We start from the raw sequence: 22,381 nt of genomic DNA, 5'->3' as shown, positions 1-22,381 counted from the left end.
TAACAAAGCACATCCTGAGCCCAACCACTTCTGAAAGTTAAACTGTCTTCCTGAAAAATCTGTGAATATGTGAACTTCTGGCACAAAAGCTAAGAAAGTGAATTTTGATACATTAAACATGGCACAGAATTTCTATCTTAAATCCATATTTTAGAATGACGCAGCTTGATCTAATATTACTGGTCGAGTTTACTGATTTGTCCAATGTCTAATTTGAGATACTTACATAACGGTATCATTCTTTAAATAAGTGTGTTTGTCCCAATATTATCAAAGAGCCTGATGGTGAAGATTGGACAGTGAGGGACATCTCAGTGGCTCATTTCTTCAGCAGCAGGAAAGCTGCCAAGTGTGAAAAACAAGTCCAAGGAGAAGGAGCTGGAGCAAAGGCCAAGAGTGATAATCACTTAGATCAGATGGAGAGCAAGCTGAGATGGTTCATGCCAAGCCCTTCATGTTCCTGGAGCTCTGGGTCCTTTGGATGAACAACAGGATCCTGGGTCAAACCAGGAGGCATGGAAGTGAGGGACCACAACTAGTGGGGTAACGCAGAGCTGTGAGCAGCTTAGAGCACTGCATCTGAGCAAGTGAGGGAGAAGCGGCCCCACGAAGCCAAGGGTGATGCAGGAAGCAGGATGGGACTGGGAAACATTTGTGATGTGCTCAGAGCTGTCCTGGGGGGCTCCCCCTGGTGGCCTGAGGGCACTACTGCAGCTTCTCTGGCACCTGTGGTCTGTCACTGGTAGGAGCGACCTCACCAACACCCATCCCTGTGAGCCAGTCAGGGACACCCTGAAATCTTTTCCATCTTGAATCACAGCGTGGATTATCACGCCGACATTTAGTTGTGAAGCGAATGAATAAGAAAAACCTAAGCTAGAGGACTACAAAATAGAAATGTAATAGAAAGTTTCTGAGAGAGTTCTACATTAGTCACAGGGAAACTTGAAGCTGTTGTCCAGTGGCTTAGACCATTCTTATAGTGCCCATGTAATAGGAAGTAAAGTTTTAAAAAATTCTTTTAAAAGTATTAGTTTAACTATCAATTTCATCTTGCTCAAAGGGGTTTAGTGTGAAGGGTAGTAATGAGCTCTGGAAAACATTCTTAGCTTAGGTCACGCTGCTTTAGAGTCACAGAGGTCTTAGAAATGAAATAATCCAACATTTTCATTATTTTTGTGGAGAGAAAAAAGGCCCAGAAAGATGAAAGAGACTTAGTCAAACACAGAACACATTCATTTATTCTTAAGTATTTTTATGGTCTTCAATGTGCCAAGTGTGTGTATGGATGGTGACAAAGTCAGGACAAGAACTCAGGTCTCCTCTGCCCTAACCCAGTGGTCTTACTGCTAAACCATAAATGCTGACTGGACCATGAGTGCCCAAATCCTTCGGGTTACACCATCTCTTTCAGAGGAACAATGGTACCAAGTAGTTCTTTTATGCATAAAAAATCAAGCAATTGAAATCTGTCTCCCTGGCTACTGGACCAAGTCAAAGGAAATCTATACCACGTTGCCATAATACAATATGAAATCTCCTGTCACTATCAACTTTGTTCTTTGCTAAGAATAGATCCTAGGAAAAGGTAGCTGGGTCACTCGGACTTTGTTGCTCAGTTCGGAGAATGCCAGGCCCATAATGAGTCTCTGACAGATGGGCAATTCCCCGAGCTACTGCATCCCTGGTACCCTGCAATAAATCCAGGGTGAAAGAGACAATGCTGTGCAGCAGGGATTGAGGGCCATTGAAGACCTGCATAGCTGTGTCCGGTAGGAAAGTCTGCAAACCTAGGGGAATGTTACAGAGTGAGGTTGAAGGAGTAAAAAAAAGGTAGAGGAGGTAATGTAAGGTTTTGAGCCACAATAAGGATTTGGATTTTATTTTCCCAAAGAATAACAAGACCAATGTATGGTTTTAAAAGGTCTCTCAATAATACCTAATGCAATATGTAACTGACAACTCAGTGGTGCATTTCTATAATAAGCAATTGTTGTTGACTGCATGCAGAAAAGATGGAATTTCATTAAGTTCAAAAAGGAAAAATGTATTTCAAGTGACCAGATATTAGAGAGGCAAAGAGAGATTTTGGTATGTGTAATGGCCTCCTCTGGACTAACAAATTCCTTTGCAATCCAGCCTCAGATTTGCTTAAGAATATACAAAGTTTCACCAGTGTGGCAGTGAGAATTTAGAAAAAACATTTTCAGAGGAAAGTAATAATACTTGAACTTCAGCCACAGCTTTATCAAATAAGCTTAATTTATGACAAGTAATATTTATCTTCCATCTACAGCAGTCAATGGAGCCCCATTTAGCAAGGCGGTAAGTCAAAGAAGGTGGAGAACAGAGAAGTTCGTACCACCTTTTGTAGTAAAAACTTGGATGATCATCTTCTAAGGCTCCACTTAAGTTCCTTCTGATGGAAAAGACCTATAGTTAATAACTTGTGAGATTTATTTCCTTATTGTAATGGTGAGAAAACAGACAGGTGGTCAGAGACCTAAATGTCTCACAATATTTGGGGTTTACTCAATTTCTACTTGAAACTTCAGGCAGACCTGACCTTCCAGAGAAGTTTTCTGGTTCCATTAAAGTAACATGGGAGGAGAAATTGGGAGAAAGTAAATTTATTTTTCCTGAGTAGATTCTGTTAATATTTTTATATACTGTGCATTCTTACTTTTTGGTAGGATTACTGGTATATCAGTGACCCTTAACATCAGGACAGCACTGAGTGAATGCAAAGATGTGGGCAGGCATTAGCGCACCTGAGTGGTTTCTAACTGATGGAGAGATCATATCCAGAGTGAGTGGAGTGAATTGGTCAGCGCCAATTGGACTTGGAAGACAGTATCCAGTGGTATATCAAAAAGCAGCATTATTTCAAATGATTGAATCAGAATACGTAAATCACGGGAATCTACCCCCAAAACCAAAGAGCACACTGTATACACTGTATGTTAGCCAACTTGACAAGAAATTATATTAAAAAAATAAAAGGTCATATTTCTAGTTAAGAAAAAGGAACACATGAGTCAGTATTCCTATACATCCTCATGTTTTCAGGCTTTGTTTCCTTCTGGTCCATTTCCTGTATTGATACTAGAGTGCTATTTCTAATATAAGTTTTTTTATGTTTATTTATTTTGAGAGAGAGAGAGTATATACGAGCCGGGGAGGGGCAGAGAGAGAGAGGGAGAGAGAAAAGTCCCAAGCAGGCTCTGTGCGGTCAGGGCAGAGCCTGATGCGGGGCTCAAACTCACAAACTGTGAGATCTTGACCTGCACCGAAATCAAGAGTTGGACGATCATCTGATTGAGCCACCCAGGCTCCCCACCAGAGTGCTATTTCTAAAACCTAATTCTGTCACTTGTCTGCTTAAAACTTTCCAAAGACTCACCATCCACTTGAGGATAATGACTCAGCCTCTGGGCATGACTTGATCTTTCATATTTCTGCAGTCATATCTTTCCTGTCCCTGCCCTGTTTATATCGTAGGGATGCGGGACTAGCTCCCTGACAATAACACTGTCTCTGATTTGGGGGGATTTGAACAGATGCTTTCTCTGCCTGAAACACCTCCCATGTCACTCTTCATCTAACTAATTCCAAATCACTCATTAAAATTCAACTTGGATAGTTATTCATCAAGGTTCATCTCTGAACTTTTCTTGCACTAGTAAAGATTAAAGAGGGTTAAGATTTCTTAGTAGTTACATAACTTCTAATGAGAATCTTCATTAAATGTATTAATTTTTGTCCTCATTAGGCATAGCAGAGTGCCTGATACCTAGATGGAACTTTCTAAATGTTTATTGAATGCAAAGAGGGAAATACAGACAAAATTCAAATATTCAAACCCTCTGAGACAGCCACTTTTCAAATATTTTGAAAAGTTCTGGCTTACAAATATACAATACAAAATTAATGGAACCATAAGACATCCTTCTTAACAATTACAATACAGCCATATAATAGAATACTATCCAGCCATTAAATATGCTATTCTAAAAGAATATTTAAATCGCATGTGGGGATATTTACCACTTGTGGTTAGGTGAAAAAAAAGGATACAAACCCTATCTATAGACTATGCCATTTTTGTAAAAGAAAAGTATAAATGGAAAGGTAAAATTTTGTAAGAATATACATCAAATGTTGATTTTTTGGGGGGCTGTAGATTATGATTTTTATTTTTAGTCGTTTGTTAATATTTTTAAACACAAATATTTAGTCTGTGATATAAAAGAAAGAATACTATAGGAAACAAATTCTTGAGAAGACTTTCAGGAGGAAGGTTCTAGGGAGGCACTTGTGTGTTGGCTGGTGAACCAGCATAGAAGTGAATGTATGTCAGGACTGTACCATCCTCACACGGGGTGGAACATCCAGCTTAACAAGGGAATCGGGATGTGGTATGTGTGTTTGGTGGGAAGGGGCCACGGTAGTTTTTAACTTGTGTGCTTCATAATCTTTATGGCCCATGAGAAATACATAACAGAAGTTAAGGCTACCCAGGGGTTACCTTTTAGCCGTGAGAATGTTTTCTTTCTTCATGTTTGTCTCCAAGAGGAATTCCTCCTCCAGATTTCCACAGTGTGATTCCCAACCTCAATCACAGCAGCTGCTGTGATCAGTAGGTCCACTCCCCAGGCAAAAACTCTGTTAAATGGTGTGGGGAACATAGCCACCTGTAGGGGTTTGTCCTACACTAAGGAAACATTATATAGGAATATCAGCATAATAGTTTAGGAACCAGGGGTAGCTTTATCTCACACTCTCACTGAGTATCTTACAAGTGTCCTTGACAAACACAGATAAACACATGGAAATGTTTCCTCCTTTGCTTCTGGGCCAGGAAGATCTTGAGAATACAAGTCAATATTTTGTGGAAAACTGATTTTCCTAGTTTCTGAAAGACTACTAACTTTTTAGGAAAAGAAAATAAATGGAATCAGGCTTCATGGAGGAGGATATGAAGAAGAACATGAGCAGGAGAGATTTTGAGCTTAGTATTCAGAGACTGGAATTTTCAGGAATATACTTTTCCCTGGGAAGTTAGATTTCCCTGGAAGTCAGGCCATCTCTTCTTTCTCCACTTCCTGCTTCGAATCTTGGCTTCAATCAGACTGAGCTCTCCAGAGGTCTGGGGACGCCCCTGCCACCTGCCCTAACTCCTAGTGTCCAGTCTCCTGATGCTATGATGTCTCCGCTGATGTTAGAGAAAGATGCAGTCCCTGCCCCAGGCATCCCCAGGCCATTCTGTTAACCCATCACAGACGCCATCACAGTGCATTTGTTTTTCCAGCAAAACAAAAACAGCCTGAGCTTCTTAGAATTGGTACCATATATGTGGTTCACCTCTGTGTCTCAGCATCTCTGACAGTGCTAGACATCAAGTGGAACTCAAAATATTTTCTAAAAATAGGCTTTATCTTCTAGAATGGTTTTAGGTACACAGCACAATTGGTAGGTGTTGACAAGGATTTCCCATGTGCCCATAGCCCCACATAGGCATAGCCTCCCCACTGGCAGCGTCTCCCACCAGAGTGATACATTTGTTATAATCAATGAACCTACGTTGACAAATCATTGTCACCCAGCGTCCATAGTGCACATGGAAGTTCATTCTTGATGCACGCTCTATGGGTTTGGATAAATGTATAGTGACATGCATCCACCATTATCGTGTTGTTCAGAGTAGTTCCATTGCCCGAAAAATCCTCCATTCTGCCTGCCCATTCCTCCCTCCGCCCTAACAACTGGCAACCAGTGATCTTTTTACTGTCTCCATAGTGTTGTCTTTTCCAGAGCACCATATAGTTCGAAAGCACACAGTCTGTAGCCTTTTCAGATTGTCTTCCTTCACTTAGCAATGTGCATTTAAGTTTCCTCCATGTCTTTTCATGGCTTTTCATGATAAAATTCTATCATCTGGATTTATTTATTCATTCACCTACCAAAGGACATCTTGGTGGCTTCTACATTTCAGCAAGTATGAATAAAGCTACTATAAACATGCATGTGCAGATTTTTGTGTGGAAGTCAGCATCCAGTTTCTTTGGGTAAATAACAAGGAGAACGCTGGATCGTTTGGTAAGAGCATGTTTCATTTCGTAAAAAAACACAACTGTCTTCAAAGCAACTGCCATTTTGCTTTTTACTCAGCAGTGAACAAGACGTTCCATATCGTCAGTGTTCTTTCTCTCTTCTGGCCATGCCGGTGGTGGTTGTAGTGGTACTTCTTTTATAATTTCCATTTCCTTGATCACATGATGTGGAGCTTCTTTTCAGGTGCTCATTTTCCATCCGTGTATCTCCTAGGTCACAGTGTCTACTAAGGTCTCAACTCATTATTTTCTTATTGGTAAGTTTTACGAGTTCACTGTGTATTTTCTCAGATATGTCTTTTACAAATGTTTTCTCCCAGTCTGTGGCTTCTCAGTCTCTTGATAATGTCTTTTTTAGAGCTGAAAATTTTAATTTTCATTCAGTCCAGCTTATCAATTGTTTCTCTCATGGATTGTGACTTTGGTGTTATTATCTACAAAGCAATCACTAACTCTGAGGCCTTCTGTTTTTTCCCTATGTGACTCTCTGTAAGTTTTATGATTTGCATTTTACATTTAGGTCTGTGATCCATTTTGAGTTCATTTTCATGAAGAGTGAAAGGTGTGTGTATAAATTCTTTTGCTGTTGTTGTTGTTGTTGTTTGTTATGGGAATGTCTAGTTGCTCAGCACCATTTGTTGACAAGCTTCTCTTTTCTCCTTTGTATTTTTTCATCCCTTCATCCAAGATCAGTTAACTGGAACTGTACAGGTCTATTTCTAAGCTCTCTATTTTGTTTATTTTAGCATAATATAAAATTGTGGCATAAGTATATTATTTAACCTCCAAGTATTTGGGGAATCTCTAGCCATTGTTCTGCTACTGATTTCTAGTTTAATTATACTGTGGTCTGAGAGCAGACGTAAATAGTTTTAGAGCAATTAAGGTGTTTTGTGGCCCAATATGTTGTCTCTCCTTGGGTGTGTTCCACATGAGCCTGAGGAAGATGTGTGTTCTGCTGTTGATGCATGAGGTCGTCTGCAGATGTCCACTACATCCAATTGCTGACTTCCACCATCACGCCACTGCTGAATCCGTTCATTTCTGATAGAGGGCTGCTGGACACGCCAGCTGTGCTCATGGTTTAGCTCTTCTTTCTAGTGGTTCTATCAAGTTTTTACCTCAAGTTCTCCAATGCTCTTCTGTTATGTTGAGGATTGTTACGTGTTCTTGGAGAATTGATTTCTTCATCATTATATAATGCCCTTATTTTTTTTTTATTGAAAGATTCTTTATTGTTTTTTATTTATTTTTTTGAGAGAGAGAGAGGGAGATACAGAGAGCATACTGGGGAGGGGCAGAGAGAGAGGGAGACATAGACTCTGAAGTAGGCTCCAGGCTCTGAGCTGTCAGCGCAGAGCCCGATGTGGGGGTCGAACTCACAAGTTGTGAGATCATGACGTGAGCCGAAGTCAAAGGCTTAACCGACTGAGCCACCCAGGCACCCCATGTAATGCCGTTCTTTGTTCCTGGTAATTTGCCTTACTTTGAAATCTGCTCTGTCAAAGATCAGCATGTCCTGCTTTCCCTTGATTAGTGTTAGCGTAATACATCTTCCTCCATCCTTTTACTTTTAATGTAGATGTGTCTTTATATTCAAGGTAGGTTTCTTATAGAAGACATAACGGCATCTTGGTTTTGATCCACTGTGACAGTCTCTTTTAATTCATGCATGTAGACCACTGATGTTCAAAGTGATTTTGTCTATAGTTGGATTAATATTCAACTGTAGACAATGCAAAATCCAGATTTTATTGTTTTTGTTTGTTGTCCTTGCTCTTTGCTCCTGTTTTGTCTCCCACTGTTTTTCTGTCTTTTGTGGTTGTTGAGTAATTTATATGATTCTATTTTCTCACCTCTCTTAGCATATCAATTTTATTTCTTTAATTTTAATTTTAATTTTATTTAATTTTGGAAGAACACTTAATATGTGTCCTCTTCATAAATTGTTAATTACACAACATATTATTGCTGAGTTATACTTATTTTTTACGCTTTTTTTAGTGGTTGCCCTAGACCTTATAACACACATTTATAATTAATAGAAGTCCACTTTTAAAGTGCACAACACCTTAGGTAGTTGTGAGTACTTCATAGTAACAAAATAATCCCAATTTCCCCCTCTTGTCTCTGTATCATTGCTGTCACTCAATTTGCTCATGTTTATGTATATAAGCATGTATCTACACATGAGTGTACATGATCAAATACACTGTTGCTGTTATTATTTTAAAGAAACTGTTATCACTCAGATCCATTAAGAATAAGAAAAATAAAAGTTCTTATTTTACCTTTACTTACTCTTTCTCTAATGATCTTCCTTTCTCTGTAGATCCAAATTTCTGACCTATGTATATCATTTTCTATTTCCCTAAAAACACTTCTTTTAACATTTCTTGCAAGGCAAGTCTACTAGCAACAAATTCACTCAATTCTCAGTTTCTGTTTGAGAAATTCTTTATTCTCCTTCACTTTTGAAGGATAATTTCACAGGGTACAAAATTCTAGGTTGGTGGTTTGGGAAAACACTTGACAGGTTAACTGGCTGACTTTCAACACAAGATTTCACTTTACTCTTCTTGCTGGCAGGATACTGGAGAAGCTAGATACAATTCTTATCTTTGCTCCTCCACAGGCAAGGTGTTTTTCCCACTCTGGCTTCTTTCAGTATTTTTTACCTTGAATTTTCTGTAATTTGAAAATGAGATGCTTAGGTGTAGTTCTGGAGGCATTTATCTCATTTGGTGTTCTCTGAGATTTCTGGATCGGTGGTTTGGTATCTGACATTAATGTGGGGAAATTATGTGTCATTAATTTCTAAAGGTCTTCTTTTCCTTTGTCTCTTTCTTCTCCTTTTTGTATTCCCATTATGCCGAACTGCAGAATAACTCTTAGATATTCTGTTCTGATTTTTCCAGTTTGATTTTTTGTTTTGGAGGTTTCTGTTGGGATATTCTCAAGCAGAAAGTCCTTTCCCCAGCTGCTCCTAGGTTAGTGACAAACCCACCAAAGCCAGTCTTTATTTTTGTCATCATGATTTTGATCTCTAGCATTTCTTTTTGATTCTTTCTTAGAGTTTTCATCTCTCTTTTTACACTGCCATATGCTTTTGTATTCTGTGTACTTTCTCCATTAGTGCCCTTACTATATTAATCATAGCTCATAAATTCCTGGTCTCATAATTCCCAGATCCGTGCCATATCTGAGTCTCGTTCGGATGCTTGCTACATCTCTTCAAACTTTTGTTTTGTTTTTTGTCTTTTAACATATCTTGCAATTTTTTTAACTGTTCGTTGGACATGTCCTAGGTAAATGGAACTGTTACAAATAGGCTTTCAGTAATATGGGGCGGGGAGAAGCGTTCTGTAGTCCTGTGGTTAGATCTGTCTTTCGGTGAGCCTTGACCTCTAGGCTGTGAACCTGACACAGTTTCTCAGTCTGCCCTTTGCCCCCTGGAGTGGAATGGGCAGCAGGAGCTAGAGCTGGGCATTTTCCTTCTGCCTGGTCACTTACAGTCTGGGAAAACACTGGCAGGTTAGCTCTGGCTAAGTAGTTTCTCCTGAGGGCAGACCTTCTGAAGAAGAACAGAATGCTCTGTGTGTTTTAAAATGGTCCTTTTTTCCCCTCCCACTGCAGAAAGCACTGGGAGATTTTCCTCTGATATTCACTGTGAGAATCCGGTGGAATTTCAGGAGGTAAAATTCATAAACAAGCCCCCCCAACCCCCTCCCCATCTCAGTAATTGAGTCCCCTGGAGTTTTTATTCCCCAGAATTATCCCTACTGTGTCTCCAGCAATTTATTTTATTTTATTTTATTTTGTTTTGTTTTGTTTTGTTTTATTTTATTATTTTATTTTATTTTATTTTGTTTTATTTTATTTTATTTTTAATAAATTTTATTTTATTTTATTTTTTTAAAAATTTACATCCAAATTAGTTAGCATATTCTCCAGCAATTTATTAACTACAGTTCCTGTTTTCCTATCTCAGTACTGGATCCCAGGGAGGTTTCTGCCCTGTCCACTTGTGATTCTCTGGACATTTGCCCTATAACCTCCCTGCCTGTATGAATCTAAGAAGAATAATTGATGTTTCAGTTTTCTCAGTTTTTTACTTGTTAGGCTGAAGTGATAACTTCCAACACTTTTATGTGTTGGACCAGAAACTGAGAGTCTCAATACATTAAAAAAAATGAGAACTGTCTGGATTTGGATTTGAGGGGATAATCAGAGATATACAGACAGATAAAATTAAAAATAATTTTTCCCAAGCTGAAAAAAAAACAAACATTTTTTTGATCTGACTTAAAATTAACTCCTAGAGTTGACTTCCCTATTTCCACTGCCTATAGCAAAAAGAGAGGACCCACTGGAGGAAATGTGTTATAAAAATAAACTTTCTCTGTGACTGACAGAAACTGAGTTATCTTTGGAATGTAAAGCCTTTTCAAATGTATTTCAGGAATATCTTGGTATTATTCAGCTGGGAAAAAACAAATTTTCTCTCTCCATAGTTCCCTCCAATTCCCAGGGGCCTTCTAGGGCAGAATCACAGACTAAAAATAGCTCAGACTAATTTAGGCTCACTTAGGCAAGCTATTTACTCTGTTGCACATAGTTTTTTTCCCCCTCTTCAAACATCTAGTCATTCCATTAAGGCTCTGAAAACATCTACATGGTCTGAACAAGACTGCTGCACTTACTGAGTCACTTCCTTGAAAGTAATTCTCAGAATTCAGCTTTTGTTGAGCATCTATTATTTGTGTCTCCAATTGTATTTTAATGCACACCATTGTTATGTTAAAACCATCAATCCTTTATCATCTGCCTACTTACTAAACAACATATTCAATTATGCAAACACATTCTTAACATCTCAATATTTTGGTTCCAACTAAAGACAATTAAATAATTTGACACATTTTTCCTGTCTTTAATATCTGGTTTTATAGATCACTCTGTATTGTGCATTTGAGTCCGTATGGTTCTGTGTTTTTTATTTCACAAATACGCATTTATTAGAGTGAAGATGCCTCTTTCATTTTCTTTCTGGCATTAATTCTTCATCCGTGCTGAGATTTCTTACTCATTATTTTTTCTGAGCTGTTCCTTCAAATTCTCCAAAACATTTCTCTTCTTTCTAATTCCTCATATAGCTTTTTATGAAAAATCCAGATTGTGATTCTCTCTCTGTGTGTGGGATAGCTGGAAAGATTAATGGCAAGTGTGTACTTTCCATGGTTAAGTACTTTCTGGTTAAAAACTCTCAATCACATCTTAAGTAACTATTCTATCTTCTAGTAACTTCTTACTTCATCAGCCTTATCCCAACACATATCAGGTTCTGGTGCATTATATTTTGCTAAATTGATAAATATTCAAGTGGTTGAATCCGTAAGATTCAAGGCATGCTTTTGAGGTGGCAGATAGCCCTCGAATACAAACCATATGCCAGTCACTATTCCAGGCACTAAAGATTCAGTGGCAAGATAGAAAAAGTCCCTGCACTCATGGATCTCATAATCCAGTCCGGAAGACAGCCAATTCCATGCTGTAAAGAAAACTGGGGAAATAGGTTAGAGAGATGTCTTGAATTTCTCTTTCACAGATGCACTATTTTAACTATTCAGGGAAGCCTTCCCTGATGAAATAACAATCCAGCAGAGATGGGGATGAAGGCAAGAAGTGGGCTGTGCAGATATCTGCAAGGGAGGGTTTCTCAAGGGGGAGGGAGCAGGAAGGACAAAGGCCCTGAGGCAGAAGCAGGTGTGTTAGGGGAGGAGGAGAGGAAGTGGGAAGCATTTGCAGCTCTGAGAGAATCACGTCTGCTAAAACCCTGGCCAAAGGAAGTCTTCCTCAGGGTCAAAAGGTGAGGAAATCAACCACCTCTTCAGTGGGAGGCTCTGCAAAGTCATATAGCAAACAGATGAGAAGCAGGTGAAAAATTGCACGGATCTTAGAAAATCTTTACTCACATCCAGAATTATTCACTTAGAATAAAAACCAAACACAGGAAATAAAGAGACAAGTGATCTTTTGAGTTTTCTCCTTGAAATTATTAATGCAGTAAATAACTTGTTTGATTTTTAAATATTAAACCCCCTTTTATTCATAGGATAAAGTCAAGTTTGCTCACAATGTACATGATTTTTAGCTATTTGTGTTTTTGGCTCGCTCACATGTGTCTGGACTTCTGGAGATCTGTGAGTGCACAGCAATGAAGGAGATTGACCTGTAGTTTTCTGTCTTACATTATCCAGGTTGTTCTGATATTAAGACTAGGTTGGTCTCGTAAACATAATTGGAAAACGTACCCTCTTTTACTTTCTGTGAATGAGTTAGTTTAAGACTAGATTCATTGCTTCTCAATATGCTCGGTAGAATTTTCCAGTGGAGTCATTTGGCACCATTTTCTTTATGAGACAGTTTTAAATGCTGATTCAATTTTTTGTAATATAGGACTGGTAAGAGTTCCTATTTCTTCTTGTGTTAGTTTTGATAAGATGCCCTTTTCTAGGAATTTTTTCAGCTTTCACACAGGCATAACCTTGTTTATAATATTTTCCCATGATTCTTAATATCTGTAAGGTTGACACAGGGGAACCAAAGGGACCCCCTGAAAGACAAAGGTTTGTTAGTTTGTTTTTTCTTGCTCCTCCTTCTCCAGGTTCTGTTTTTGCCAGGACCTGTACCGCCACTCTACACATGCCTCGAATGCAAACAGTGCATGTCCTCCTTGTGAGGGACAAGGAGTTAATGATTCTGTAGAAGACGGCACATCTAAAGAAAGACCAGGTGAGAATGACCAGGCAAAGCCATCGCATGCGTATTCCAGACCGCCAGAGCTAGACAACTCAACACAAGACCCCCGGCTTCAGGTAGTAAGTGACTTAGGATGGATACCTGGACCTTGTCCTCGTTCTGACCGGGTCCCGGATGCCTGAGAGGACATGTGCGCCAGACTGTCATCAGTAAAAGTCCCAGATCCTGAGCGAAGATGAGACTCATGCTCCTTTCCTTTCTGTGTCCCCTTGATGGGCTGCCTATACCTGCTCTCTTCTGTGTCTTCGACAAACACAGCTCTCACCTCCTGCTGGCTCATGTCTGATTTCCGTCCTGCATGCAGCCAGTCACTGTCTTGGCTGGTCCTGCAGGACCCCACCTCCTTGGGTCCTCAAACCATCCTGATGCTGCATCAAGATGTGCAGTGATATCTCCATTTGCAATTCTAGAAATTGCTTCCTTTTGCCTTTTCTCTTCTTTGTAAGTCTTACATTAGGTTTACCAATTTCATTAATTTAGAAAAACTGGATTTTTTAAATTTTATATTTTTCATAATTGAATTTTATTCCTTTGTTTTCTGTTGTCATTATTTCTTTTCTTCTACATTCTTTGGGTTTACTTTGCTTTTGTTTTTATTACATCTTGAAATGGATGCCTTAGGTCACTAATTTTCACCACCCTGCTCATTACAACTTTTGGATTTAGAGATAAGTTCCATAAATTCTGCTTTAGTTTCATCCCTCAAATTGCAGAACGTATTTGTGTTTGTATGATAGGATGGGCTATTAATCTGGTATCAGCACAGAGAAGAGTTTTTTTTCACTCATGTGTGAGTGTATGGTGGGTTTCACTGACCCAGCTCCACTCAAGGAACCAGGCTCCTTCCGTCTTACAGTGACACCAAGCATCATGGACAGAGCCACTGTAGAAGAGACTTAATAGTAGGAGGGATTTGTGGCTAGGTCTACAGGTGGTATATATAGTTCCCACCTCTATTCCATTGGTTAGTGTTCGGGTTACTATTGCTGTGTAACTAAGCACCCCAAAACTTAGTAGCATGAAATAACCATTTTATTCCATTCACTAATTTTGTGCATCAGGTATTCCATAAGACTCGCTGGCTGGGAGTCACTTCAAGGCTAAGGGCTGAAATCAGGAATATCTTCACACATATGGCTGGCACTGGGACTTTTCACCAGAATACCTCCAGGAAGCCCTTCCCCATGGTCCATTCTTCACAGCATGGAGGCCTCAAGGTATATGGACTTCTAACCGACTCACTTCAAATACATGTGACCCAGGAGAACTAAATGGACACAGTGAGGCCTCTTGTATCTTGCCTTAGAGCTTAGGTGTCATTTTAATGGCCAAGAGTGAGTTGTTAGAGTTGATCCCAATTCAAGGCAAGGGGACATAGATATAATCTATCAGTTGGAAGAGTGTCAGTTAATGTGCAAAAATGTTCAGAACTCCTCATAGCTAGTTACGTGGCTCCAACATAACTCACAAATGTTTTCTTACGTGCTCAGAAAGAGGAAAATGAAACTGGGTTTGGTGAACATATTACAAGTAGATACAGCAGCATTTTTATCATTTATTAAAAACTCTATTCTAATTTCCATTTTTAAATTTATTTTTGAGGTGGGGGGAACAGCAGAGAGAGGGAGAGAGACTCCCAAGCAGGATCCATGCTGTCAGTGCAGAGCCCCACACGGGGCTTGAACTCACAAACTGTGAGATCATGACCTGAGTCAAAATCAAGGGTCAGATGTGCAACCAACTGAGCCAGCCAGGCACCCCTCTAATTTTCATTATGAGTTTCTCTTTGCTATTTTAATATTCCAGGTGTATTTATAAGGAGTGTCCTCTGTAGCTTGTCTAGCACAAACTTTTTTATGAATAACCAAATAACACAGTCTAGACTTTGTGGACCACATCTGGTCTTTGTCACTCATTTGTCCTTAATTTCATTTTTTCACAACTCTTTTAAAATGTGAACGCCAGGGCGCCTGGGTGGCTCAGTCGGTTAAGCGTCCGACTTCAGCTCAGGTCACGATCTCATGGTCCGTGAGTTGGAGCCCCGCGTCGGGCTTTGTGCTGACAGCTCACAGCCTGGAGCCTGCTTCCGATTCTGTGTCTCCCTCTCTCTCTGCCCCTCCCCCGTTCATGCTCTGTCTCTCTCTGTCTCAAAAATTAATAAACGTTTAAAAAAAAATTTAAAAAATAAATAAATAAAATGTGAACGCCATTCTTACATCACATTTCATTCACAAACAGGCTACCGACACAGTCTGGCTCAGTTTGCTTGTCCATCTATAATGTGTTGTTATGTTTGATTACTAGGCCAAGTTTGCCAATCTATTCATATCTTTTATATCTTTCAGTAAAAAAGATTTCCTGTATCACATATGAAAAGAGACATGTTAAAATCTCTGAGATGGTGGATTTCTGTTTGTAGATCTATTACTTTTTGTTTTATGCATTTTGAGGTCTTATTATTGAGAATTGTCATACGAGAAATTACATCAGTAATATGTCCATGGAAAAATGACATTTATGCAAAAACACTAATAAGGACCCTATGTATTATTATGTGGAAAAAACCCTCTAATGCATTAATGTTAATGCCAAACCCTCAACCAATTTCCTAAAATGTTACTAAAACACAGTAAAGAACTTATTCATAAGTATCTGTAGTCTTTATAAACTAACATGTTAGGTACAAAATGTTTGAAATATAACTTCCTAATCACCAGACACCTAATTTATTTGTTAACCAATATCTGCTTTGTATAAAGTAACATAATTTCTTTTAGCACCAAAAATATCTCACAACATTCCCTTTGTTGATGCTGAATGCTTTTCAAAACATCTACTTTAAGAGCACAAAAAGAATGTCATAGATCAGTATCTCTTGTGAACATTGGTGCAAATCCTAAATAAAATACTAGAGAGCAAAATCATATACCATATTTAGGAAGTAATATATAATGATCAATTCGGATTTATTCTGGTACTGCAAAATGGTCCAATAGTAAGATATCCATTCATATAATGGACCATATTAATAAATCTAAGAAGAAAAATCATATAATTATCTCCATAGTTGCTTAGAAAGTCTTTTTTTTTAAAAATTGAAAACTTCCAGAAAACAGGAATTGATGGATATTTTCTTACACACACACACACACTTCACATGCTTGTTTTTTTTAACACACTTGTTTTTTTTTAATGTTTATTTTTGAGAGACAGAGAGAGAGAGAGAGAGACAGAGAGCATGGGGGAGGGGCAGAGAGAAAGAGAGACAGAATCTGAAACAGGCTTTAGGCTCTGAGCTGTCAGCACAGAGCCTGACACGGGGCTTGAACCTATGAACTGTGAGATCATGACCTGAGCCGAAGTCAGATGCTTAACCACTTAACCGACTGAGCCACCCAGGTGTTCCCCCCTCCACTTGTATGTAGTTAAATACCTGCATATATTTAGTCTACTATTTTAAAGTGCACTGGTCTCATTAACCAATGGGATTAGGCAACAGGAAATAGCTAGAGTCATAGGAATTTGAAAAAAAAATAGAAAAGCTATCTCTAGTTCAAATGATATAATGGTATTGTTAGAAAATTCTAAATCATGTGTGATAAACTAAAACAATAAACGAGTTCAGGAAGGTATCCAGATGTAAAATGAACACAGAAATTAATGGATTTCTTGTCAACAAAATAACTGTTTAGATAATATAATGGAACATTAACCATATCTAAAATAGGGGGATAAAAATTTTTAAACCTAGGAATGTTCTTCACAAGAAAGAAAGTAACTTTAGAACAATTCTGCAAAACATAAGTAGACCTGAGCAAATAAAAAAGACATCCCTTGTATTTGGATATGATAACTCTGAATCACAAATATGTCAGGTTTGCTTGAATTAATTTATAATTTTAATGTGAACTCAATAAAAATGCCAGAAAGTGTTATTTGTTTGTTTGTTTGTTTGGATTTTTTTTTTTTTTGGAGTTAGAAAAATTGATACCAAAGTTCATGTGGAAAAATAAGCATACAGGAATAGCTAGGGAAATAGAGAAGGGGAAAGCTAAGAAAGGTCGTATCTAAAATCCCTGGGACAGGGGCGAAGTTTTTAACAAATGTTGCTGGGGTGAGTGGATAGCCATGTGGAAGAAGAGAGGAGTGAATCCGTCTGTCACCCCTTACGACAGCACAAACTCTAAAACGGAGCAGATACACAGATATAAAGATCAAATCATACACAAGCTAAGAAGGGTTAACTTTCCCTGTGCCCACGCAATCCAACTATGACTCAAAATCCAGATTTGATAAGATTTTGAAAAGCGGCACCACTGTCTTCTGGCCCTCGAGGGAGGAATCATGGGTTAATTGAACTGCTGTTTCCCTATGAATAATGGGTTATTTTCCACTGGCTTCCTTCAGGATCATCTGTCTTTGGTTTTTAGCAGTTCAACTACGATGTGCCTACTTCTATATCACAAATTAAATTTCTGTAAGCCTCAGGGCGTCTGGGTGGCTCAGTTGGGTGCACGTCTGACTTTGGTTCAGGTCATGATCTTGTGGTTTGTGAGTTCGAGGGGCAGCCCCTCGTTGGGCTCTGCACTGACAGTTCAGAGCCGGGAGCCTGCTTCGGATTTTGTGTCTCCCTCTCTCTCTCTGCCCCTCTCCTGCTCGCTCACTGTCTCTGTCTCTGTCTCTGTCTGTGTCTGTCTCTGTCTCTCTCTCAAAAATAAACAAACATTAAAAACATTTTTTTTTTCGTTCTGTAACAACTATTAACTCTAGACAAGGTACAAAAAACACACAAAGGCACTGAGGGTGAATGAATAATTTAGTCAGGATTTCTTGAGAGAAAACTTGGAAGAAGAGGCCCACATGGAGTAAGTTTTTCCCTTTTATAGCTTTTATTTGGGGACAGGCCAAGCAGCCACCAAGGACGGGGGGTAAACCCCGGCATCTAGAGTGCTCACAGCCTGTGCAACAGAGCCCAGAATTCAGGGCAGTTTCAGCAGCTGGGAAGTGGAGGGAGATTCCTGAACGGGGAGCCAGGGTGGGGTGATTCCCAAGTTCTGTGAGTAAACTCTGACCAAGTCTTTGCTGACCCTGTGCTGTGCACATAAGGACCAGACACAAAAGGTTAAGTAAATGTGGAAGAACCGAACTGAGATTTGAACTGCCAAACAGGAGAAACAGCCTGCAATTTAATTTCAGTCAAATAAATTGCTTTCGAGGCAAAAAATATCAGACTTTTCTAGTCTGCAAAACATAATATTCCAGAGTTTTCCCAGGATACAATCCAAAATTAATTAACATGTAAACCATTACTTATTAGCAGTAATGGTCCAGATGTTGGGGTGAGCAAGCCAGGGATTCAAAGGGGCCGCTCCAGCTCCACACGGAGTGAGGGGAGATGTTGGTAGACTTGCGCTGGGGGTGATACAGCATCTGAAATTTGAGAGTCGCTGCATGGCTTTCACAGAGGAATTCAGATGACAGAGGAAAAGAATAGAGAATATCTAATCTGAAGAAGAAGAAGAAACAAGACCGAAAGAAAATAAGCAGAGCTTTAGGAGTCGCTGGGACGATATTGAGTAGAATAATTTATCTGCATCTGGAGTCAAGGAAGGAGGGGGGAGGATGGCTCAGAAAAAGGTATTTGAACACATAATCTCCCAAATTTTATCCAAGTATACTGAGGCACCGTGTGTGTGTGTGTGTGTGTGTGTGTGTGTGTGTGTGTGTGTGTGTGTGTGCGCGCGTGCGTGCGTGTGTGTGTGCGTGGTATTCCTAGCCGGTAAGTAGTACTTCAATCTAATGATGAAGAAATGCCAGACAAACCCAAACTGAGGGACATTCCACAGAAATAAATGACCTATGCCTTCGAAATGCCAATGCCATGGAGAAGACAAGCTGAGAAACTGTCCCAGATCAAAGGAGACTAAACAGACGTGCCACATAAATGCAGTGTGTGTGCCTGCCCTGGATCCTGGACCAAACAAAACTTCCAGAAAGGACATTCTCAGAATAATTTGCAAAATCAGATTAAGATCAGAAGATTGACAAGGGAATGACATAATATTAAAATTTCTGGTCATGATAGCTGTATCTGAATATCCTTGTTCTTAGGAAATTCACATTGAGATATTTTGGGGTATAGGGGTATGAAATCTTCAATTTCCTATCCAGTGGATGAGAAAAAATGTAATGGGATTGTAGAGCGATGATGATGTACCAAATCTGGAATATAAATACAAACGTAATAATTGGTGAATATAGGTAAAAGATAAATGTGAGTTCTTTCCACTTTTTAGAAACTTTACTACAACTTTTTATTTGAAATTATTTAAAAATTAAAACTTTAAAAGAGATGAGAAATCAAACCATACCTATCACAGCAAAACCAAATCCTGTCACAATAAACTTCCCTACTTCTCAAAAAAAATCTACTTGTGATTTTTGACAATGTCCCACCAATGGTATGTGAAATTGTATTGGTATACATACCACATAATTTTGTTAAAGACGAGGTGTTCACTCTAAGGAGGGCTTACAAATACAAACGTCCCTAGCAAGTGCTGGCTGCCATTGGCTGTGTCCCAGTCCCACAAGGGAAGAGGCTGAGCTGTGAAGAGTATCAGAAAGTCTGCAGATGTGATGAGAGCCCACAGTCCTCAGGTTTAGAGATTCCTCGGCAGTGAAGAGGCTGCTGCTTCTCATTCCCAAACAGGGAACCGTGACGTGACATTACTGAACCCACAGAGATGTATAACTGTGTCGTATACAATCACGGGTCAAATCCCAGGTGTGTAAATCCCTGATGGATTTAGGGGGGGCAGGAGTGAGGGGTGAGGGGCTCCTCAACCGAAGCCTGAGGACTGCAGGGCTCTGCTCTTGGGAGGAGAGCGAGGAAGGAAGGGGGCAGGAGACAATGGAATGAAATGTGGCCGAAATAAGAAACGCAGCCCCCAAAAACATGTGTGTGATTACTGGCCCGTGAAGCTGATCGGAATCAAATGGGAAGACATTTTCTGAATTTTGAGAGGCGAGTTCTGCCAAAGGACCCATGAGCCACAGTAATGCTGGGACTTTCAACCCCGTCCTCTTTGCACGCCCTCCAGGGACACAGTGGTTTGGGTGGGTGGCCTTAGCACAATTCTCATTATATATATTACATTTAATACACCCAGATGTAAATCTTTGCTTTTATTAGTCAGTTCTTTTGGTGAATCCTTAGAATGGCATTCTCCACCTGAAGATTAAACATTAAAAAAGAAGTTCACCTGAATCTAGAGGTTTTATGGTTTTTAAAAATTCAATGCATCCCATTATTTATATTCTTTTTTTTAATTCTATTTATTTACTTACAGAGAGAGCAAGCACGAGCAGGGGAGGAGCAGAGAGAGGCGGGGAGAGAGAGAATCCCAAGCAGGCTCTGCACTGTTAGCACAGAGTCTGACGTGGGGCTTGAAATCATCAACTGCGAGATCATGACCTGACCCGAGATCAAGACTTGGACGCTCAACAAGTGAGTCTCCCAGGCACCCCTGGATCCCATTTCTTTTACGGCAGAGATGGAGACAGAAATTTCTTTAATTCAATATGGATTCATTTCCCCCAGTGAGTTAAGATAGGTTCTACATCATACTATAAAATCTTTTGTATCCTGAAGTCTTTGACTGAACTTTCTATTCTAGTCTTTTAATGTTTCTATTTTGTGAATAACAAGCTATTTATTGTGGCTTTACTAAATCATTTAATGTTTTATACAGCAAGTTCCTTTCATTGCTTTTTAAAAATGAATTTACTTGCTTTTGTCACATTTATTCTTAGAAAAAATAAATGAGAGAAAACCCATCCACAGAGGGGAAATACTGAAAATACTACATCCTAAATGTTCTACAAACTTAATTCCAGTCTCATCCAAGTATCAGTAAATGTATAATTTATGTACACTTTGACTCATTTTTTTTTAAAGCTTTACAATTTTCTTTACATGGGTTTTGTAATTCTTGGTTAAATTTATTTCTATTTATTTTATATTTTGTAGCGTTTACTATGTTTTGACTGGCTATTGCTAGCATTAGGAAAACCACTGAAGTTTCTGTTTTCCTTTATTCTCTAACATTGTTCCAAACACATTTCTTATTTCTCAGTTTTAATAGTTTTCAGTTAAAAATCTTAATTTTTTTAACAATTACATCATCTGTCAACTAATAGGTTTATATTCGTTTTAAAACCTTTTATCTTATTTATTTATCACATTATATTTATCATCTTGTAGAAGTTCCTAGTTAATGAGTAACAGTAATGTACAGTCAGATCTTTATCTTATTCCTTATGTTGATGGGAGCATCTCTAGTATATCTTCCTGTTGGTTTTATCTGAAATAGGTATTCTTCACCATGGTAATGATGTGTCTGTTACTCTTAGTGTACAAAGTTTTTTATTTTAAACATACATTAGGAGTAGATATTAGAATTTTATCAACTGTAAATTTTGGATCCATGAAAATGATTTTTAAATTTTGTACTTTTTCTTAAAGGATTTTAGTGTTTTTTTTTTAATGTTTCTTTAATTTACCACAGTTGGCATTCATTAACTTCAGCATACACTTAGCATATGTAGAAAATTGAGGTCCAGGCTGTATTTGAATACTTCTAGTGATAGGAAAATAACTACCTGTAAAGGAGCTCCATACGTTCTTAATACATCCTTATTTACAGAACCTGGGTGACACTGACCCATAAATCAGCAGTCTTCTCAACAGTCTCCTGACTATGAACCACTCCTCTGTTACCTGGATCACATTTTTAAATTTTGGTGCCAAATATATTACACGATGTCCTTGTTCAATAGTTTACTGAAAGCATTCCAAAAATTCTACCAAAGAAAAGTTAATTTAGTCCAACATGACTTGTTCTAAGTGAAACCATGGTAATCACAAGTGCTTACAAAATACCCATTGAGGGCACCTGGCTGACTCAGTTGGTTAGCGTCCGACTCCTGATCTTGGCTCATGTCATGATCTACAATCATGAGATCAAGCCCAGAATCAGGCTCTGTGCTGACAGTGCAGAGCCTGCTTGGGATTCTCTCTCTCTCCCTCTGTCTCTGTCCCCTGCCACCTCCTGTACGCTCTCTCTTTTGCTTTAAAAATAAGTAAACACTAAAGAAAAAAACTTCATCCTTTATTTAAAAAAATACCATATGGGGCACCTGAGTGGCTCCGTTGGTTAAGCCTCTGACTTCGGCTCAGGTCATGATCTCATGGTTTGTGAGTTCAAGCCCCACACTGGGCTTGCTGCTGTCAGTGTGGAGCCTGCTTGGGATACTCTGTCCCCCTCTCTCTCTGCCCTTCCCTCTCTCTGTCTCTCTTTCTCTCTCAAAAATAAACATAGGGGCACCTGGGTGGCGCTGTCGGTTGAGCGTCCGACTTCAGCCAGGTCACGATCTCGCGGTCC

At 39.1% G+C, this 22,381-nt stretch overlaps 1 long non-coding RNA gene across 3 annotated transcripts in view; it reads left to right on the top strand.

The window, feature by feature from the left end:
- LOC109491750 overlaps positions 1 to 20,346 on the top strand; it is a 105,912-nt gene extending 85,566 nt beyond the window's left edge. For 2 of the 3 annotated variants that reach the window (XR_006585831.1, XR_006585832.1), the window contains 2 exons: positions 12,781 to 12,908; positions 13,997 to 14,974. This is a non-coding gene — a long non-coding RNA (uncharacterized LOC109491750). Of the gene's footprint in view, positions 1 to 12,780; positions 12,909 to 13,996; positions 14,975 to 20,287 lie in introns of those variants that run through there. The other variant, XR_002145205.2, reaches the window with a different exon arrangement.
- Positions 20,347 to 22,381: the final 2,035 nt, after the last annotated feature.

The sequence above is a fragment of the Felis catus genome, chromosome D1, assembly GCF_018350175.1.
Source record: "Felis catus isolate Fca126 chromosome D1, F.catus_Fca126_mat1.0, whole genome shotgun sequence".
NCBI lineage: Eukaryota > Metazoa > Chordata > Mammalia > Carnivora > Felidae > Felis > Felis catus.
Note: the sequence above shows the minus strand (reverse complement) of the source record. Positions and strands in the feature narration are given on the sequence as shown.